The following is a 21,996-nucleotide window of genomic DNA, read 5'->3' as shown; positions in this document are numbered from 1 at the left end:
ATAAAAAATTTAATAATTCTACTGTTTCTCACGAACATGATGTTGATGGACGTTGGTTGCTTGTTAAACTAATTATAGACAAGATTCCTATTGTTATTTTTAATGTGTATGCTCCTACTGGTGTTGATAAATCTTTTTGACCTGCTATTTCGGAGAAATTGGTTACACTTACTGATAATTATATTATTTTTGGTGGTGACTGTAATCAAGTCCTTGATCCTATCTTAGACAGGAATTCCAAAGTTAAATTTTCCACCTCTAAAATGCACTCTCAATTTACTACCACTATTCATCATAATGCTCTAGTGGATATTTGGAGATTATGTCACCCTGACCTTCGAGAATATAGTTTTTACTCTCCTTCCCATCACTTACAGTCTTGTATCGATTATCTTTTTCTAAGTAAATCCTTGGCTCAACATGCCATTCATTCTGACATTGGTTCTATTTTAATTTCAGATCATGCACCTATTTTTGTTGATATTGATCTTATTCCCTTTTCCTCTCACCCAGGAAGATCCCACTTTCTGTACTAAATTCACTACTTTTGCCACTGAGTTTTTCATGATTAATCAAACCCCTGATTCCCCCTTTGTTATGGTGTGGGATTCTTTTAAGGCAGCTGCTAGAGGTTTTATCATTAATTTCGTTTCACAGAGGAAGAAACATTTGGAAGCTCAATCTGCTCAACTTTTAAATAAAATCAAACAACTCGAATACATCTATTACCATTCCATTACTGATTCCTCTCATAGAGCCTTATCGATGCCAAATTTACTTTCAATAAAATGACCACGAATACTGCCTCCAACTTTTTATTAAAACTTAATTCCCGGTAATATGGGGGTCCGAATAAAATGGGGAAATTACTAGCCAATTATCTTAAAATACGGAAAAAGAGAACAAAAATTGAATCTATTAAAGGGTCTTCTGGTGTTTCCCTTTTTAAAGACAAAGATATTCTAAACAAATTTGTCACCTTTTACAAAAATCTCTATACTCCAGAATTTTGTCCTGACTCAGCCGATCTTCTTTCCTACTTCCAATCTATTCCTTCCCCTCCCTCTGATCACGTGGATTTTGGGTCTCTAGAATCTGTCATCTCCCTTGTAGAAATCTCTCATGCTGTCTCGGTATTATGACATGGAAATGCTCCTGGTCCTGACGGTTTTACTATTGAATTTTAAAGCTATTTTGCTTCCCTTCTCTTACCTAAATTATTGCTTGTATTTCAATCCTTTTTTGACTCAGGCTCTTCCTGTGGTACGTTTCAAGAAGCTTTGATTTGACTAATCCCCAAAGAAGATAAAGATCACTCTCTATGTAAGAATTATCGCCCTATTTCTTTGGTATATACTGATTATAAAATTATCGCCAAAATGTTGGCTCTTCGGATGGATCCACTTTTGCCTGATTTAATTGGTCCTGAACAATCAGGTTTTGTTAAAGGACGACTCTCTTCTGACAAGTCATGCGTCTTTTTCAACATTTTGAGTAAGGCTCCCTCAGTCGATCATCCTTTGGCCGCTATTTCCCTACATGCTGAGAAATCATTCAATAGGATAGGTTGGGATTTTATGTTCCAAGCTCTCAAGTGGGCAGGCTTTCCACCTACATTTATTTCTCTTATCTCCCTACTCTATTCTGACCCGTGGGCATCAATTTTTGCAAATGGCATGGTCTCGGATTATTTTTCATCACAAAGAGTTGTTAGACAAGGTTGTCCATTGTCTCTTCTATTATTTGCTTTAGCTTTAAAACCCTTTCTTACTAAAATCCGGCAAGATGATAATATCTCGGTTTTCACTTTGGTCCCCAAAAGTTAAACTTTCGGTTTATGCTGATGACATTCATTTACACTGTTCTGACCCACAGTCTTCTCTTCCTTTTTTCATGCAACAAGTCTCTTCCTTTTCCAAAGTTTCTGGATATTACCTTAACGTCGATAAATGTGAAATTCTACCTTTAAACCCTCTTTGTCAAAAACATCTTTTTGAAAATTCTGGATTCTCTTGGCAACCTTCAAAGATCAAATATTTGGGAATTTCGTTTGCTCCTCTCTTGTCTGAAACCTTTAACATAAACTTTGAATATATATACAAAAAATTGAATGCTGCCATTACTCAATGGAATCCTCTCTATCTTTCTTGGTGGGGCCGTCTCGACTCGATTAAAATGATGTTGGCACCACTTATACTCTACACCATTTCTATGATTCCTATTCATATTAATGATCCTTATTTTAAGAGTATTGATTCTATTCTACTTAAATGTTTGTGGAAAGTTAAACGTTCCCGTATAGCACTTGCTACTTAAAAGAAGGATACGTCATCTGGTGGGCTTAAATTCCCTGATTTTAAAACCTATAATCAAGTTTTCTCCTTAAAACAGGCTACTCGTTGGCTTTCGACTGCTCTTTCCTACTACCCCCCCTCAGGCTCACACTAGAATCTTCCTTTCTTACTCCTTTTGAATTTCGGGATATATTATCCTTTACATCCACCATTGCCTCCCTTTGAAATCCTAATATTTCTCACTCTTGTAATCTTCTCATTCCTTTCTTATCCTCCTCTTATCCATCTCTCCACTCCACTCATCTACAACCTATATGGCATAATAAACAACGTAAGATTTGAAACCGTTCCATATTCTGGAAAACCTGGTATTCCCACGGTCTGTGATGGGTTTCCCAGCTTCTTTCTCATAATCAACCTCTTCCCTTCACTGACCTTCAATCTCAATTTTCCTTACCTTCTTCTTTTCGTTCACAGTATAATTCACTTTGTCCCATCCTGGTTCAATATCTTCAATCACTACCTACTACTAATGACATTCTTACTATATTACAACCTATTTCATCTGCATTGGATCGTTCCCCTTCTGCTTCTTTTCTCTATAAATCTATCCAATTTTCAACGGACAGAGCTAAATCTAAAATTGAGCTAGCCTGGGAAAAAGATTTTTCACAGGATTAGACAATTCCCCTCTGGGATAAGATATGGCTGAAACTTCATAAAACCTCTAGGGCTGCCAACACCACACAGACCCTTTTTTTCATTTATAACCGGATCTTATTTACTCCATTGATTTTGTCGACTTTCTCCTCAGACACAGCCTCTAGTTGTTGGTCTTGCTCATGTCCCTCTGCAGATTTGAAAAACATGCTTTTTGATTGCCCCCCTATACTCCAATTTTGGAAACTCGTTTGGTCCCAAATCCCAAACAATTTCAGTTTCACGCCCCCTTTCCCATTACTAACTTTTTTCTAGGTTCTCTCTCCCCTATCTACCCTCAATCCTCACAGCATTATACACTTATAGACCTCTTAATAGCTATCGCATTTCATCTCATAACCTCCAATTGGAAACTGGCTAATAATGTCACCTGTCGCTCTTGGTGGAATGCAGTCTGTTTTCATCACCGTCTTGACACAAACTATGTCTCTCCCATTTCCCTGGCAATCAAACGTGACCTCCTTTGGCTCCCTTTGACCAGTTATATATCATTAATTGCTCCCTCGACAAATACTCTTCACACTAATTCAGATGATGTTCAAAAACCACCATAATTCTCCCAATTCCTTTTATAATTTTCGTTATCTAAATACCAATTATTTGTTTGGTATCATTATGCTTACGCTGTTATTTCTTTAATGCAAGGTTCGATTGCAATTTTGTTATATTTTACTTGATGCTTTGTAATATTTTTCTTATTTGATTTTTAATTGTATTATCTATATGGAGGTATCCTTTTGATTGCTTCTTCTTCTTCTGTTTCTTCTGATTTCAATAAACTCAAACTTAAAAAACAATGGTTACTTTGTCTTGAAAACCATCAGTTTCCTATATCTCTGTCCTGATGAGGCCTGAATGATTAGCTGAGAGGCATCAACAGTTTTTGAAATAAAAGTTATAATCAGGATAAAACTATGGACGGATGTATGACGTTACAACGCATACTTTTACAACGCCTACCTTTACAACGCGGTTTTTACATCGCATACCATTACAACGCATAGTGCTTTTAGGCGCTGGATAGTGATTTATTTAATTTACTATTCCAACTCCAGTCCCCGTGGATAGTAGGGAAGGTGTTGGATAGTATATTAAATACATTCCCTATCCTAGAGCGCCCCCCAGCGCTATGCGTTGTAATGGTTTGCGTTGTAAAAGTTGCGTTGTAATGGTGGTGCATTGTAAAAGTTTCGTTGTAAAAGATGTTTCCCCTATGGACTATACTGAATCAGAAACTATACAGTGGTGTTCATTAGACTGATAAAAGCATATGAAATGGCTGTTTGGAATGCTCATTTGGGTGTATCAATGAAGTGAATATCTTTGAGACACCTTATTTGCAATATGCATGGAGAGGCTCTATATTTAAGCAAGGAGAGTGAAATTTGTCCTGCAATGAAATATGTTTATGCACACATTTTTTGAAATATTGTGAATGATTTTAATTAATGAGCACTCTACATGGTACTGAATTGTGGCAGTGATCTAAAGTCAATGGTGTTTCAGAATACATGTAGTCATAGTTGTGCATATATTGGGCTTCAATAGTAACTAAATCTGCTTTTGGAGAATAAAGTGATTAGATTTTATCCCTATTGGGCACCGTTTGTTTATATACTTTCAGGAATTATGTTTGATTATCACATGTATTTTAAAGTTTCTTTTTAAACTGCATTGTTTGATGCCATGATCTACAAATTCTTCTAAGTGTTAAAACTTCTGAAACCCTCCCGGTAGGGTTAAGGCTTGCTAGTCAATGGGAATTGGCATCAAGTATTATGTGCCACCGCTTTGAAAGAACCCTGGCTGCCAATAATCCTCAGAGGCAAGATGTGCCACAATGACAAGAGCAAATTGATTGGTATCTCTAGAAAACATAGTACCACATTTGAGTGTCCTTCACTTGGAAGATATTCAATACATTAAGAAGTTGGGAAATGGTAGTTGTTATGATTAGCATAATTAAAACTTTCAGATAGTAATGGGGCATGCAGATGTTTCAAGAGCAATCTGGATGGATGCCCAGAATGTCACAGCAAATGGTGAAGATTGAACAATTAAAAATCTCTAAGATTCCTGGGATCTTTTTTTTAATAGCCATTAGTATGACAAAAGTACAAAACTATAGAATACTAAAGAAGCAAAAAGGAAAAAAAGCGTAAAGTTCACATACATGTTTGAAATAATCACATAATTCTAGGTCAAAAGAAAAGTTACTCCATTGTAGCTAGAGGAGAGAAAGAGAAAACAAGAAAACAAGACATTGGGGAGCGAGACAAGAAAAAACAGAACACAGCAAATGGGAAACGAGGGAGACAACGGCAAGATGCATAGGATAAAATAACAATGCAGCGTTAATCCCACTGGAGACTGGACCAGATTCTTCTAATTTTGAGCAGAGAGCGGAGACCTCTGACCTTGGCAAGAGCAAGTTCCAACTCATACACCTGTCTAAGTATTGCTCAGACTTCTTTCACATTTGGGCTAGTATTATTAATCCAGGCTGTAGCGATGCAAAAATGGGCACATGCGATGACAATAGTAGCTAATAAGCTCTCAAAGCTAGCTACCTCACATTTAAGAAATGTTTCCTTATCAGTAAATCAAAAATGACGGCCGAGGTATAGTACGAGAATAGAGGAAACATTATTCCAAAATGTGCTGAACCTCGGGCAGCCAATAAACATGTGCCTTAAGCCTGCAGCAAAGAGCTGACATTTTGGTCAAAACGATTTAAACGAGGGTTGGGAAAGTTGCCCACTTGGAAATAAGCTCCGGCGATGGTACAGCATAAAGGGCCATATTATCAAGAAAGGGCGATACATTATCGCCCCTTTTATCGGCAGGAAACTGCCGCTAAAGCGGCGATAATGGGCTTGATAATATGTCCTTGTGAATTCCCATAGCAGCCCAGGTTAACACCAGAACCTGGGCTGCTATGGGAATTCACAAGGACATATTATCAAGCCCATTATCGCCGCTTTAGCGGCAGTTTCCTGCCGATAAAAGCGGCGATAATGTATCGCCCTTTCTTGATAATATGGCCCTTAGACTGTCCGATGCTGTTGTAGTTTCAGGTTGACAGAGGCTACTACTTGGTCTAATGTACCCATTGCCTCCTGTATTTCCTCGACTGTTATATCATTTTTAAGAATCCAGCTTAATTTTACGGAGATCTGCAGGCTATCATCACGAGCTACTATAAGAAATGTCTGGTAAGCTACGCTAATACCGCCACGGCCAGAGCTCACATATATTTCAAACAATATTTCTGATAGACTTGGCATTTCTGATAGCCTCTGTCCCTGCAGAAAACAGTCTCTTATTTGTAAGTATTTAAAAAAGGTATTATGTGGATACACAAACTCATCTCTTAATGCAGCAAAAGATCGAAACCCGCACCCATCATGCGATTGTCCTAATTGGTTAATACCCTTACGCTGCCAGACTCTTCCAATGTGGTCCTGGAATATGTCAGGCAGCGCTGGGTTGCCCCATAACACCGTGTACTGGTGTAGTGGGGTCAAGGAATATTCCTTGCGGATATCATGCCAGATCCAACTGATATATTTGAATACCTTAAATCTGACACGCTTGTAGTAGTTGGGATGAGAAGTCTTGTATTGTGTGAACCCAATGGACGGTTCACAAGCTAACTAATATGATAATAAAGCCAGACCAGCATCAAGCCTGTTAGGCAAGCTCTAAATCCACCCAATGAATGCCACCCAATAGTAAACCTTAAAGTCTGGGAGCCTAAAGCCCCCTTGTTTGTAAGGCAGCTTAATGAGCCTAAGAGCCCTCCTAGCACCTCTATACCCCCAGATGAAGCTACCTATGACACTGTATAAGTGCTTAAAGAAGGATCATGGAACCCGCAAGGGAATTGAGCGATATAGATATAAAAAGGTAGGGAGTATATTCATTTTAATTATGTTACAACTTCCATATATACTGAGAGGGAGCCAATGCTATCTACCCAAATTAGCTGAAACTATTTTAAGAAGCGACTCATAATTCAGCGTAACAACATCCTCTGCTTGACTGCTAAGACAGACACCTAGATATGTAGCCGCTTTTGTGGCCCCTAAGGATATAGGCAGAGTTTCAGGTTGGAAATGAAGAATTGTCTGGATCTTGGCTAGATTAAGCGTCTAGCTGGAGAAAGAGCTGAAAAGCTCAGCCTCTTATGTAATGTCAGCTATAGCATTGAATGGGTTAGCAGAGAAGACAGCAATGTAATCTGCGTATTTTATATAGATTTATTTATTTTAAAAGTTTTATAGAGCGCTGGCTAGACCCAGAGGTATCAGAGCGCTTTACATGATCAGGATAGAATAAGGCAAACATAGTATAAAAAGCATGTAACAAAGTTAAAAAACAAAACATAATTACTAAATCAAGGAAAGATGAAACAGGAGTTGAAGCAATATAAAACAGGTAATATAGGTAGAGTGGAATTACAGGAAAAGGGCCATATATTACAGAGACAAATATGGTATAGTGAAAGAGATTAGGCGTCAGGCACTGGATTAGGATCCCCTGTATTAGTTAAGGAGGTGGGTTTTTAGTTTTTTTTTTAAGCTGGCGTATGAGGGGTTACAGCGCAGGTGTTTCGGGAGGGTATTCTAGATAGTAAGTGCATTTCCAGAGAAGGAGCGAGATTGTGTGGTTTTCTTTTTATGCAGAGGAGGGATTAGGAGGAGGGCGTGTGTGCTTCTCAGAGGACGAGTGGTACCAGCGATAAGGAGTTTCTTGGATAGGTACTGCAGGGTGTTTTGGTGGAGGGCTTTATAAGTAATGCATGCTGTTTTGTAAGTTGATCTCCCCTCGATAGGGAGCCATTTAAGCGATTTGAGAGCTGGGGAGATATAATCGAAGCATTTGCAGTCTGTGATGAGTCTGGCTACAAGGTTGAGCACAGCTTTAATGGGAGCAAGGTGGACCTTGGGGATTCCGTTGAGGATGGCGTTGCCATAGACAATACGTGAAAGAACCAGTGATTGAACTGCAAGTTTAAAATCATCGATGGGTAAGCATGGTTTGATTTTCTTAAGGTGACGGAGAGTGAAGAGGGCTCCTTTGGCAGAGTTTTTGATGTGAGTGTTAAGGGTGAGGGTGTAGTCGATAGTAATGCCAAGAAATTTGACGTAGTTGGACAGTGTGAGTGAGCAGTTGAGTGCGTTAATGCGATCCATGATTGAATGAGGAGACGTTCCTTTTTAGGGGCGAAGAGGATGATTTCAGTTTTATTTGGGTTTAGTTTGAGATGATTTGACTGGAACCAGGATTGAATCTTGTGAAGGGAGTTGTAAAGGTGTAAGATGTCAGCGTGGGTTTTAATCTTGTAATAGATTTGGGTGTCATCAGCGTAAAGGTGGCAGTTGATGCCTGCTTGTTTAAGAATGAGAGTCAGGGGATCCATAAACAGGTTAAAGACGGAAGTGGAGAGGATAGAACCTTGGGCGCCTCCAAGGGAGACAGGAGTGGGGTTAGAGAGACAATTTGAATTTTTATTTGCTGAGTACGGTGTTGAAGGTATGAAGTGAACCATTTGAGGGCGGTGGCGTTAAGGCCAAAACGGGTCCTAAGAACGTTGAGTAAGGCTGAATGGTTGACTGTATCAAACGCTGCGGAGAGACCAAGGAGGATAAGAAGGCAGGTCCCGCCATTGTCAAGTGATTGATTGATTCATCAATGACATTGAGCATTGCCGTTTCGGTGCTACAGCCTCTCCTGAAGCCAGACTGAAGGGGGTCAAGTAGGTTAAAGTTTTCGATGTGTTTGTCAAGTTGTAGTAGGACACATTTTTCAAGGACCTTTGAGAGAAGGGGGAGGTTAGTGAAAGGGTGGAGATTGTTTAGGTCATTTGGGTCAGCATTTGGATTTTTAATTATGGGCGAGATTTGCCCAAGTTGAAGGGAGGTGGGGACAGCCCGTGGGGAGAGTGGAGTTGATAATTTTTGTCCAGAATGGGGCGATGATGTGTTTAAGGGTGGGGACAAGATTGGAGGGTACAGGGTCTTTTGTGTGGGAGGACGGTTTAATATTGCTAATTATTTTGAGCACTTCTAGCTCTGTGACGGGAGGAAGTTGAGCAAGGATGCATTGTTCTTTAGTTGTGAGTTAGGGGAGTTGGTAGCATGTAAAGTGGTAGGAGAGAGGCCAGTGGAGTGGTTGGGGGGGTGTAGAGAAGAGGGAGGGTGAGAGGGGTCGTAAGGGAGTAGGATGGAGGGTGGTTTAGTGGGAGGGAAGGATTGATCAATTTTGGCAATTTTTTCCGAGAAGAAATGGGCAATTTCGTCGCATTGAGACACACTGGGGAGATCCCTAGATTCTGCAGCACATGCCTTATAAAAGGCTCGATGTAGAGGGCAAACAATAAGAAAGAAAGTGGGCGGCCTTGCTGTTACTCCTTTGAACGGCAAAGTGAGTAGAGGAAATGCCACTGAGTTTGACTGCTGCTACAGTGTTTTTATAAAGTTTCTGGACCGAGGAGATGAACCTAGAGCCAAGGCCAAATGTTGACATAGTGAGCAAGAGTGCCTCCCAGGCAACTCTGACAAAGGCCTTTTCAGAGTTGAGCTTGATCATCCCTATGTCTTTATTTATTTTGCCGAATGCATCAAAGGCAGTAATAGCCGTGTTGATATGAGCCGCCATGTCTCTACCAGGGACAAACCCATGGTGTTGCTCAGAGACTAACTGATGGATAAGAGGGGCCAAGCGTGAGGCCAAAAATGTTGAGAAAATTGTGGCAACAGTGTTGATCAAATATACAAGCCTCTGTCCTCAGGTGGTTTCCCATTCTTAGGGAATACCACTATATTAGTGACACTCCAAGAGGCAGAGGCATCACCCCATTAGTGATGCCTGTGATCAATTCTGTAAAGACGGGTACCAAAATGTCCCTGAACATTTTATAGAACTTGAGCGGAATAGTATTTTCACCTGCCGTCTTATTTGAGGGGAGGGACTTAATTACGTCCTCAACCTCTGCTAACTCTATATCTTTTTTGCAGTGATACAGACTCTGCAGAGTCGAGCCACAGTAATTGGCTCTCTTGCAGATATTTGAGGAGAACGTAATTATTGCTAGATGCTGGCTAGCGGTATAGTTTGGAAACAAATAGTCTAAACTGTTTGACTATATCCTGTGATTGAGTATAAGACAGACCTTCTCCTTTAATAAATTTGACGTTGGTTCTAGCCTTCCAGTCAGAAATCTGAATAGCCAACAAACGGCCAACCCCCTCTCCATATTCATACTGCAGGGTTTTATGTTTATGATATTTAGGGGCGACCTTCTCTGCTAACCCTCTATTAAGCTTTGGTCGTACTTCTAGGAGCCTGAGGTATATTGGCTGCCCCGCTAGAACCCTTACTACAATTGCTTTTGCGTCTTGACATATCAGATCTAGGTAGTCAATGCGATCCTACTCTCCCTCCTTGGTTGCCCACCGAGTCTGTGCTAAAATAAACTGGAGAGTGCCCCCCCCCCCGACGCAGGCTTTCATACAGTCCCATACACCCGAAATAGAAGCATGACCGATGTTGTTTCTTAATACTCCGCCAGTGCTCTTCTGATATGTGCCTGATACTCTTGGTTACTAAGTAGATGTTGAGGAAATGAGAAGGCCAGATGAGCCTCTCTGGCCCCCAGCTGCTTCTGCAGTGTTAGCATCACTGGATTGTGATCGGATGTGATTTTTGGGCAGACTTGCATTTTCCAATAATGATCTCTTGATAAAAATCATGCCAATGCAAGAGTACTGTTTGTGTGGGGATCAATAAAATGTATACCCCGGCAACGTTGGAAATAGTCTCCTGCAAGCATCGTCTAGCTGATGTGAATTCAAATAGTTCAAAAATAGCTGCCCTAGTCCTAACCATTCTGGCCCGTGTTTTACTATTGGTAGTCTCAATTTTATTATCCATGATACAATTTCTGTCGCCCATAACTATCAGATCCCCAGCCCAGCACAGCAGTTCAGAGCTTAAATTGTGATAAACGTCAGGACAATCAGAATTGGGGCCATACACTACACCGATTGTACTTTTATGCCCAGATTTCAAAAGCTGAGCTATTGCCCATCTCCCCTTGGGATTAGCTAGTGTGCGAAAGGCTGTGATTGCTAAGTTCCTAGACTTTAGTATAGCAACCCCACGTATAGAAACAGCCTGTGGGGTACATATTAATATACCCAAACCAATTTGTTTCAGCTGAGATCTATCCTTATAAGCTAGATGAGTCTCAGTTAAGCCTAGTATATGTGGCCTAAATACCCGAGGTTCCTTCCCAATGAATCACCGCTTTCTAGCCTGTTTCAACCCTGCCAAGTTCCAGCACAGAAGTTTTAAATCAAATATTACATGAACTAAATTCGGCCCTCTTCCCCCTAATTGTATCCTTTTGCCCTATTTGATCTGTGAGTAAACTTCTAGCTATTGAGTGGCTACTTAACACCCTCCCTTCCCTACCCCCCAACCCCTGACGAGATGGTGAAAGACCACTCTCCTGTGATACAAACAACCAAGCTACCCCTGCTGAACCCACCCCCCTGTACCTACAGAAAGGAATCATCCCCTTCCCTGTTGTTGCTGACTGACAGCCTAGTGGGAGCCCACTCCCCACCTCCCCTCCCCCAAGACACAAACCACCACCATCCCCCCACATCACCCACTAGTGTGTACGAGAAAGTGTTTAAAAAAACAAAAATGAGAGAGGGGATCGTAAAAAAAATTACCTTTTTCTATATTTTGTAAATTGGTGTCGGATTTTCCTGTGTTGAGTTTTGACTTTATTACTGTTTATGTGCTCCAGAAATACTTAACATATTACCTCTAAGTGAAGCCTGACTGCTTTTGTGCAAAGCTACTAGAGGCTTAATCACAGGTTTACTTATTTACTTTTTTTTCGGTTCACCCCAACATAGATTGTAGTTGTTGTTTGAGAAGGGCTAACACCCCTCAACCAAACACCCATTTTTCAACACTGTGGATTTTGAAGACTCTATGCACAGCCGCGGCCGGTAGTGGGCGAAACGGCCGGGCGGTGACGTGGGGAGGGGGAGAGGCAGGGTGGCGGGGTAGTAATGTATGGATTACGGACTTTAACAGGTAAGTAAACATAAAAATAAATAAAACGAATTTTGTTGCGCGCACTGCATCGCATTTGGTTTTATTTATTTTTATGTTTATTTAACTGCTAAAGTCCGTCATCCATACATTACTACCCCCCACCCTGCCCCTACCCACATCACCGCCCTGCCGGTACTCCCACTACCGGCCGCAGTTTTCTATTAACTGCCAGTGTTCCTGAAAACATGAACACTGTGTTGTCATGAGGACTGCTAAATAAATGGAGAGCAAACGTGCAGAGATCAGGGACAACGTGGAGCTGCACACAGGTACCTGGACAGCACCCGGACACCCCAGTTGTCCCACTGCAATCGGTGTTTATATGTCTCAATTTATTCAGACATCCTTTTTTGTAGCATGCAGATCATCACATCTGGCAGGAGCAAGCATTTAACTAACTGAGCATCCGGCCAGTTGTATGTAACTGTGTGTGAAAATATGAGTGTTGCCTCTGCGTGCATTGGTGTCTTCAAACTACTCTGTATTTGATTGTGTTGCCACATGGTATAAAAAATCCGAACTCATGTGAATTGACATCGATTTGTTTTTATTTTCGAAGTCAGTTGTGATGAATGCAATACAATAATATTTGTTTAAGGCTACTCTGGATATTTTTCAATAACATTCTCTTATCAAAGTTTTCTCGCAACTAAACGCTGCTGTCCTTCGTGAATTCCACAATATTATCAAGTTCATTATGATACAAACATTGTTCTATTGTACAATGTTACACTGACTTTATTACGTTCATTAAAATGAACATGTGTACAATTTAGTTTAAGCAAAATGGGTTTTGTGAACAAAAAGTGTTCCGAAATGTACTAGATAAGGTTTCATCCTACATACAATTTGCATGTGTGTTAGCAACGCCTGAAAGTCTCTCACAGTTTCTGATTCTTAGGTGCAAATGCATAATATTTTTCTCACGTCTGTTACCATCTGCACATGTGCAAACGTACATACTGTATATTTAGAAATCTGCAAATGTAGCCCAAAAGTGAATTTGCACTTTAAAACGTTTTCAGTTTCAACACAGGGAACATGTTTGTCCTTGTAAAAATAATTTTCCCTTCACGCCCACCAATATTTAAGTTCTTTCTTTCACTTTCCCACCTTGAATACTCGCTAAATCTGATCTTGACAAACATAAACTCTGAATCGCGTTCAGGCTGTGAAAGTGCTTTGCAGACGTTTGTGTAAACCCACAAGTTAATGCGTTTGTGAGCATTGGTCTACTTTTCCACTGTTCCTATCCTAAAAGACCTCAACCCGCTCCTGCAGTCAATTTACTATAAATTACAGCACAGTAGCATAATTTGACATACCAGCCTTTCCAGGAGAATTCACGCACCAGAGGGAGTGACCGCCACCTCGCCGTAGCAGAGATTGAATTTGCCAGTGACCGGAGGAAAAAGAGCCGAGTCCCCCCTGCCGCCGCAGCTCAACATCTACGCGGAAGCAGAGCGGGGGGACTCCAACACCCGGGAGCCTGTGCGGGGGCGCGCGACAGTGACGCGCAAGAAGGCGGCCGGAGGCGCTTAAAACAGCGGCGCCGCCGGAGCGCCTTGGGAGCCTTTCCAGGAGAATTCACGCACCAGAGGGAGTGACCGCCACCTCGCCGTAGCAGAGATTGAATCTGCCAGTGACCGGAGGAAAAAGAGCCGAGTCCCCCCTGCCGCCGCAGCTCAACATCTACGCGGAAGCAGAGCGGGGGGACTCCAACACCCAGGAGCCTGTGCGGGGGCGCGCGACAGTGACGCGCAAGAAGGCGGCCGGAGGCGCTTAAAACAGCGGCGCCGCCGGAGCGCCTTGGGAGCCTTTCCAGGAGAATTCACGCACCAGAGGGAGTGACCGCCATCTCGCCGTAGCAGAGATTGAATCTGCCAGTGACCGGAGGAAAAAGAGCCGAGTCCCCCCTGCCGCCGCAGCTCAACATCTACGTGGAAGCAGAGCAGGGGGACTCCAACACCCAGGAGCCTGTGCGGGGGCGCGCGACAGTGACGCGCAAGAAGGCGGCCGGAGGCGCTTAAAACAGCGGCGCCACCTCCGCGTAGCGGGACGCGAGCGGGACCAAACGCGGGGCTAAGCCCGGGCAAAGGGCGGGCCCTCTGTGGCCCTCAGAGGCCCGAGGAGCCTGGCCTGGGCCACTCACGCTGCCAGTTGACTCCCAGCCCTTGGACCCACGGACCACCAAAACAACTGTAAGTTCGCCTATTGTTCACTTTATTATTATCGGGACTAATATTACAGACTGACATTTGTGACTGCCTACACGCAATCCCTGCTATCCCCCACTGCCATTTTACTGGAGTCTGTTATGAACTGTCGAGAGACCAGAAGCATGGCAGCTGCTGGGGCCAAAAAACTGACTGGTACCCTTGACGATTTTATTGTGCGGACTCATGCCCTAATAGATGAAGGGATCATTTTAATGGACAGAAGGGTGTCTCAGGATTTGGCTATGGCCAGGAGATCTTCCTTAGGCCTTATAGCTCAAGCTTGCTCCCCACATGCCGAAATAGGTTCAAATACCCTTGCTATTGTACATAATGAGGGGGGCCATGATGTTTTAAGCTCTCAAGAAGGTTTGGAGGCAACACCTAATCTCGCTTTGTTAGTAGAGAGTGGTATACCTGAAAATGAGTCTGATTGCGCCTCTAATGTTAATGCACATCAAAGGGGCATGAAAGAGGGGGCAATTCCAAAACAAAAGGCCAAACCTGTTACACGTAAAAGGAAAAAAGCACAGACCACTCATAACCTCGTCCAAACTACCCTAGATCTGGCGCCTCTAAACACAATAAACATAAATAGCACTCTGGTTGCTCATACTATTGATACTGATGGAGCTCACCAAGCCAATGTGGGCCTACCCCTAAGCTTACCAGATGATACTGTTATAGACAGCAGTTTAGAGGAAATTTTGGATTTAAGTGGTGAAGTAGATAATCATGTCAGAAGCAACGAGGACAGGAACAGCTTAAACATGGGAAATAACAACATCTTTGAAATGTTAAAAATCCTCCTTGAACCCATTGAGGTTAGGTTACGTTGCCTAGAAACTATTTTAAAAAACATTCATAAAGACATAAGTGCTCCCAGTTTCTGTTTGGATAATAAGATGCCCCACGTAAAAAAGATTACGAATAAGCCTTCCACAGCAGACAAAAATGTCCCTATCATCAAATGCGTGCCCAGCAATTCCACTAATACCATCAATTCAGGAGGCACTATTTTGAAAACCCCTGACCCAAAACAGATACCTGCTAAACCTAAGGTACCCTCCCAGGTCAAGTTTAAAGATCCTACACCCCGACCCCTAAACTAGACCAGGCCCCAAAAGAAAAGAGAGAACTACGGAGAAACATCCACCTTCCCCAGGATGCATGCTCCTACGTTGTGATCTTAACTGGGGTTACTGAACTTGCACCAACTGAAACAGAGTCCTACCAAACCCTAAAAAATAAGGTATGTCACTGGCTGTCCAAAAATCACCCACTATCGCCCGGCATGCCCAGTAACATCTTAATGGTGGAGAGAACTCCTTGGGTTGGAGGTAACAGGAAAAATTTACAAGGTGACTGCGTTGTGGTCACCTTCGAGAACCCACAGGTAGTAAAGCATATCTGTGCCGGCACACCGCGCTATCAGGCGAGCACGGTCACTGCCAGGCCTCTCTCCTACTTCTATGCTCAGGGGAATCAATCCGATAGAAGATGGAGTTGGTTAAATGGCCCCCAGGAACATAAAACTAGACAGAAGTTCAATCCCCCATGGGAGGTCCAACCCCGCGGCTGGGATGAGGGTGGTGAGGACGGATGGAATCTGGTTAGGAGAAGAAGGGTCAGACCTCTCCAGGCTGGGTTTGCTGCAGGGCCCCAAAATAACCACCCACATTATGATTATCACTATGTGAACGGGCAAGAAAACTACTATAACGTTCCAACGTTCAATCACTATGATTACCCGTCATTTACTGAATGGGTAGATTGACATACACTGGGCTCACCCACTAAACAACTGCAAAATGCCCCTTACACTCTTCCACAGAGCAGTCAGCCCGTGCAAGAACTAAACTCTCAGTTAAGTACTGATCCAACGTTAACTATAGGCCAGGGTACTGAGGGAGGGACAGCATTGTGTGCATCAGATGGGAATGAAAGGGGCAGGCGGGGGATCGCACTGGCCACATGGAATATTGCGGGCCTTAGGAATAAAATTGATGACCCTCATTGGAGAGATCTTATAGGCTCAATGGACATAATTGCCATGCAGGAAACGTGGGCCACCGAAAATGTACTTACAGTGGACGGTTTTACCACTTTTTTTCTTCCAGCTGTTAATTCAAAGCGAGGGCGGGCCAGAGGTGGTCTGGTTACTTTGATATCTGCAAAAATCTCAGGCACCTATAATGAAATTCCTACTGGCAGTCCCTACTGTCTTGCAGTTTTAATTACACACAGGGGCTTTAAGGCTGTACTGTTAGTGAACTTCTATAACTCCTTTGATAGAGAACATCCAGTTGACAACCTGTCGAGGTTAAATTCCTTTTTAGTCAACTTCCAGGAGTCTATGGATCCTGACTGTATTGTTATTCTACTGGGAGATTTTAATGTCCATTGTTGCCAGGAAAAATGTCCCCCCAATATTTTATTTGGCCCCCCAGATGAAGAAAATATCCATTTTGAACATTCAGAGCAGGGAACATTTTTAGAATCCCTGCTAGCTGAAAATGGACTAATGTTGCCACTTGGGGGGGAAGAGGGCATTCCAACTTTCACGGGTCATGGCAGTGGGTCCACCATTGATTATATTTTTTTGAGTAGTAGTCATGGCAGTAATATTATTTGTTACAATGTTGTAAGGTCCCATTTTAGTGACCACAATCTGGTTGTACTAAAAATTAAGAATGTATTTGACAATAAGGAAAGCAGCTTGAGTCTAGTTGATAAATGTGATTTACGACCAACTGACCAGGCCCGTAGAATTAAATGGTGTAAAATAATTCATGAGGACTTTTTTGGTAATTTGTGTATAAGTAGTCAGGAGGCCTTTAAACTTTGCTTGAATGACCAGGCGGGGGACATAGAGGTAATAGAGGCGTATAATCGGGTTTGCGCCGACATCGTGTCCCACCTGACACAACAATGTAAAAGGAAAACTCAAGGAAAGGTAGGCTGGTTTGACAACAAATGTTCTGCTGCCAATCACAAGTTAAAAGTAGCCTTAAAATCCAAACCAGTAGACAGAAAACTCGTGGCTACCCTCAGGAAAGTATACAAGACCACCATTGAGAATAGGCGGCGTGAGATCAGAGAGGATGCTTGGGCCGACCTAACCTCAACTGATGTCCTGAAAAGTAGCGCCAAATTCTGGGCCGTGGTCAATCAACCATTCTTCTCGGACTCAAGCAATAATGAACTGGATTGTGGCATCCAAGAAGAGAAATGGCACTTGCACTTTAAATCTGTTTATGAACAGGTAACCCCTGGGGCTGAGGACATGACTAGTTTATACCAACTCCCCTATAGCCTAACGGTGGATGAGGATGAGGTGGCCGTAGCCATTGAAAAAATGACTAGTAATAAAGCTCCCGGGCCGGATGGGGTTCCCGCTGATCTTTTTAAAGTGGATATTTTATTCTGGTCCAAAATCTTAGCTAGAGTTTTCAACAGCATTTTTAAAGCAGGTATCCCAGAATCATGGACCCAATCTGTAATTGTCCCTATTTTTAAAAAAGGAGACAGGGGAGAACCCGGAAATTATCGCCCTATATCCCTAATAGATTCTGCGGTTAAGGTCATAGGGAGGGTGGTTCTCAGCAAACTTACTGAATGGTTAGAGGAGACTAACACCCTCTCCCCCCTTCAGTATGGTTTTAGAAAGGGACGGAGTACCATCGATCAGAGCTTAAACCTACGATTGCTGATAGGAAAATACACTAAAGCAAAGCAGGGATCCCTGTACATTGCCTTTATGGATCTGTCCTCGGCATTTGACCGAGTTAACAGATCCAAGTTGTGGGGCCAGCTCCTTAGCATAGGAATTGACCCAAATATTGTGTATTTTCTAGCCGACCTCCATAAGGACCTTACCGCTACAGTTCGCTATGACAGAAAAGGGAACTGCACAGGGAAAATTAGTATTACCAACGGTGTAAGGCAGGGCTGCATTCTTGCTCCCCTGCTCTTTACACTATATATTAACGACTTGGGTGGAACACTGGGTACAGCATGTAAAGATATACCTAGGGCAGGGAAATACACATTGCCCGCATTACTGTATGCGGGAAACATCATTTACCACGAAGGTATTACCACTAATAACATTTACCACGTGACACTTACCACGCAAACGTCTTTACAACGAGGGTGCCTTCCACGACGTCTTTACCACAGGCTGGGGGGGAGACGTGGTATTCCTTCAAGTTGTTCTGCGTGGGCTTGGGGGGGCAGGAGGGGGCGTGGGCTTGGGGGGCAAGGGGGGGGCTCGGAGGGCGGCTGGGGGGGTCTCCCCCCCAAAAAACAAACAAAGGAGCGGATTACTTAAATTAAAAAAAAACGAACTTCAGTACCACCGAAGAAAAAGGAAAGTGCCTCCCCAAAGACGTGCCGTTTACGTGAAAATAGCAGTCCTTTTTTAGTTTTGGTAGACGTGTTTTGACGCTTGTTTCGATGGTGAATTGAAGTACGGGCTGCTGGTGAAAGACAGGAAGGTGTCAGGTAAGAAATTAATCTTTATCGTTTGTGCTTAAAGGACGTTAAAATGCGTGGTATAATCCTTCGTTGCAAATTCCAGCGTGGTAAAGCCACTTGCGAACTAAAATTTGCGTGGTAATGCCATGCGTGGAACTTGTAATCGTGGTAATATCATATATTCACTGTATGCAGACGATGCTGCTCTTATAGCTAGAACTGCAGTGGGTCTGCAAAGCCTGTTGAACTCTTTTTATAGTTTTATGACAAAACTGGATCTAGGTATCAATTTTAGCAAATCCCATGTAATGGTGGTAGGTCACCATGCAAAGGCCAAAAAAAACGTTATGATTTTACACTGTAATGGCCACAAGTTATCAAGGGTTTCCAGATTCCCTTATTTGGGTGTTGTTTTTGATGACCGTTCCACATGGCACCCCCAAATGCTGGAGAAAAAAAAGGTTTTGGCACGATCCATATCTGCAGTCCTTGGTTTCTCACGTAAACTTGGGGTGAAGCCCATAGAGGCAGTTTTAAAAGTGTACGCTGCTAAATGCATAGCCATCGCTTTGTATGGTGCTGACCTGTGGGGCATTAGGCCTGTCAAATTTCTCCAAGTGATCGCAGATAATTTTTTAAAATCCATTCTCTCCTTGCCAAAATCCACGGCCAGCTTTATTGTACATCAGGAATGTGGGGTGGATTTTTTGGAAGACCGAGTTTCTATGGCCCCTCTGTTGAAATGGATATCTGTGTGGCTCAATCCAGAGCTTGTAGTTAATCATGAAATCCTGAAGGACTGCCTAAAATTAGATCATTGGAACATGATTCCTTGGCTAAAATATGTTGAACAGTTGTGTGTAAAGCTGGGAAGGCCTGAACTGTTCCACAACCCATCCGCCCTTGTGAAGTCTGATTTGAAGTGGACAAAAACACTTTTTTGTTGTATAGTGGAATGGACAGGGAAAACAGGGAGCTGATAAAACCCTTTGTTAGGTCTCATCAATTGATTGTCTCTTCAGACCATGAACCGGAACTTTACCTGAAGGTTGTTAATAATCCAAACCATAGGTACCTTCTCACTAAGTTCCGATTGAACAAAGTCCATTTGTTAATTTCTGGCCGTCATGGCTGGACCAGGGACTCGGATTTGAACATATGTAACTGCGATGGCTACTCCATCATGGACACTGCCCATTACCTGTTTTTTTGTACCCACTTCAAAGGCATCAGGAAAAAATGTATTATCCCCCTGTTAAAGGGGAGAGGGTTTAGGCAGGTAAAACCAGCTATTTTATATCTTCGGATGTTAACTAATATCTGGGAAATCTATAATGTGGCCAAATGTTTATCTATTGCAGTGAGATTGGGTAAAAAGATCAATTGGACGTAAAATACCCACTACTAATTCTGCTTATTGTATAACTGAATCTAGCTTTTTATTCTGTAATGTTTTTATCATCGCTTGCCTCTTTTTAATCGTAAAATGTAACTCTTTTTAATGATGTATTGCGACCTCTGGACCGTTTTTAGGTTTTGCCTAGCAATGCGTACGAAGCACGCATGCGCTAGCAAAACCTCTTGAGTTCTATGTCGGGTGATGACCCGCCTCTGTCTATCATTGGCTAGCTCCATAAATGGAGGCTAGCCATTGGGAGACAGAGGCTGTCAATCGCGCTTTCTCTTGAAAACGCGATTCGGGGCGTTTCTGGTGCTTTTTTTAAGCCCCGCCCTTTTGTCCCGGGCCGCGCTGCGATTGGCTGACGGCCCGGGACACCCCCGTGATGTCATTCCCGGGCCGCGCTGTGATTGGCTGCCGGCCCGGGACACCCCAGTGACGTCAGCCAATCACAGCGCGGCCCGGGACCTGACTTGTTCTTTTTTAGCCGTCTCTCTCCCGCCCGCCCACTGTCCGTGTTCGATGCCTTCGGGTAAAGTCCGCCTCCTGGGAGCAGTCCGGTGAGTTTTAAAGTTCTCCGTGTCCCTCCTCCCGCCGTCCCCCCTCCCGCTCTCCCCCCTCCCGCTCTCCGTGTGGTCTTGTCTTCCTCCCGGAGCCTGGTAATGAAAGCCTAAGCAGTCCGGTGAGTTTTAAAGTTCTCCATGTCCCTCCTCCCGCCGCCCCCCCTCCCGCTCTCCCCCCTCGTGGTAGCACTTTGATTCCAGCAATGTAAATAGGGGGCTTGGCTAAGGACTATCCAAGGGGGCCTTATGGGCAGTAATTTAGATTGGTGCAGTTTGGATTAGACGAGTGCCTGGTCTGCGGCTGAATTGAAAGTATCTCAAATGAGAGGGGTATGGATGACAGGGGTATGGCTGAGAATGTAGCAGCGATTCAAAGGAGATGTTTGTAATTTAATTAAGTGCTGGTTACAGGAGAAGGATAATTGCAATTGTGGTTCAGCTGAGAGTGCTTTACATGAGTGTGACTTGGCCGAGAGTGGCATCGATGAGTGCGGTTTGGGTTAGATGAGCAGTGGTTCGGAGGAACGGGATTGAGGTGTGACTGAGAGTTGTTTACATGAGTGCTGTTTAGTTACATGCAACCTCCGATCTTCACCCCCGCCACGGCGCCTCAGATGTGGTGCTGACATCACATTCCTCCAAGCGCATTCCTGGCCCGTGCCTCCGGGGCACTGTTTTGGAGTTGAGCTCTGGCCCAGTTAGATTTCTGTAATTGGCAGGGCTCGCCGGAGAATAGGAACAGAGAAGTCTTTAAATCAACACCACATTTCGGAATACTACTCCCTCTGTCCTCCTCCTCCGGCGCTGGCTTCAGCTCCGCCCCGGGCCACAGGGATGGGGGCTGTGGGACCCCCGCACTCCCCCGTCTGAGAGCAGCTCTCCGAGTCTCTCTGTCTCTCTCATACACACGCCGTGCTCTGTCTTCTCTGTCTGCCTCGGTGTTTCTCCGTGGCTCACTCGTCCCCTCGCACTCTCTTAGTCTTAACCCTTCCCTCACCCTGTCTCTCTGTGGCCGCCCCTCTCCGCTCCTCTCCTTCGCCAAGGCCCTCCCGCTCCTCTTTTTTAATGCTTTTCTTATCTGTCTCTTTCTCCCCTCGGTGCCCCTCTCTCTCTTTCCTCGCCCTCCACCACTCCCTCTCTGCCCGCCCCTCTCACCCTTGCGCTGTCGTTTTCCTTCTCTTCTT

The sequence above is a fragment of the Lissotriton helveticus genome, chromosome 12, assembly GCF_964261635.1.
Source record: "Lissotriton helveticus chromosome 12, aLisHel1.1, whole genome shotgun sequence".
NCBI lineage: Eukaryota > Metazoa > Chordata > Amphibia > Caudata > Salamandridae > Lissotriton > Lissotriton helveticus.
This window is presented reverse-complemented; position numbering follows the sequence as displayed.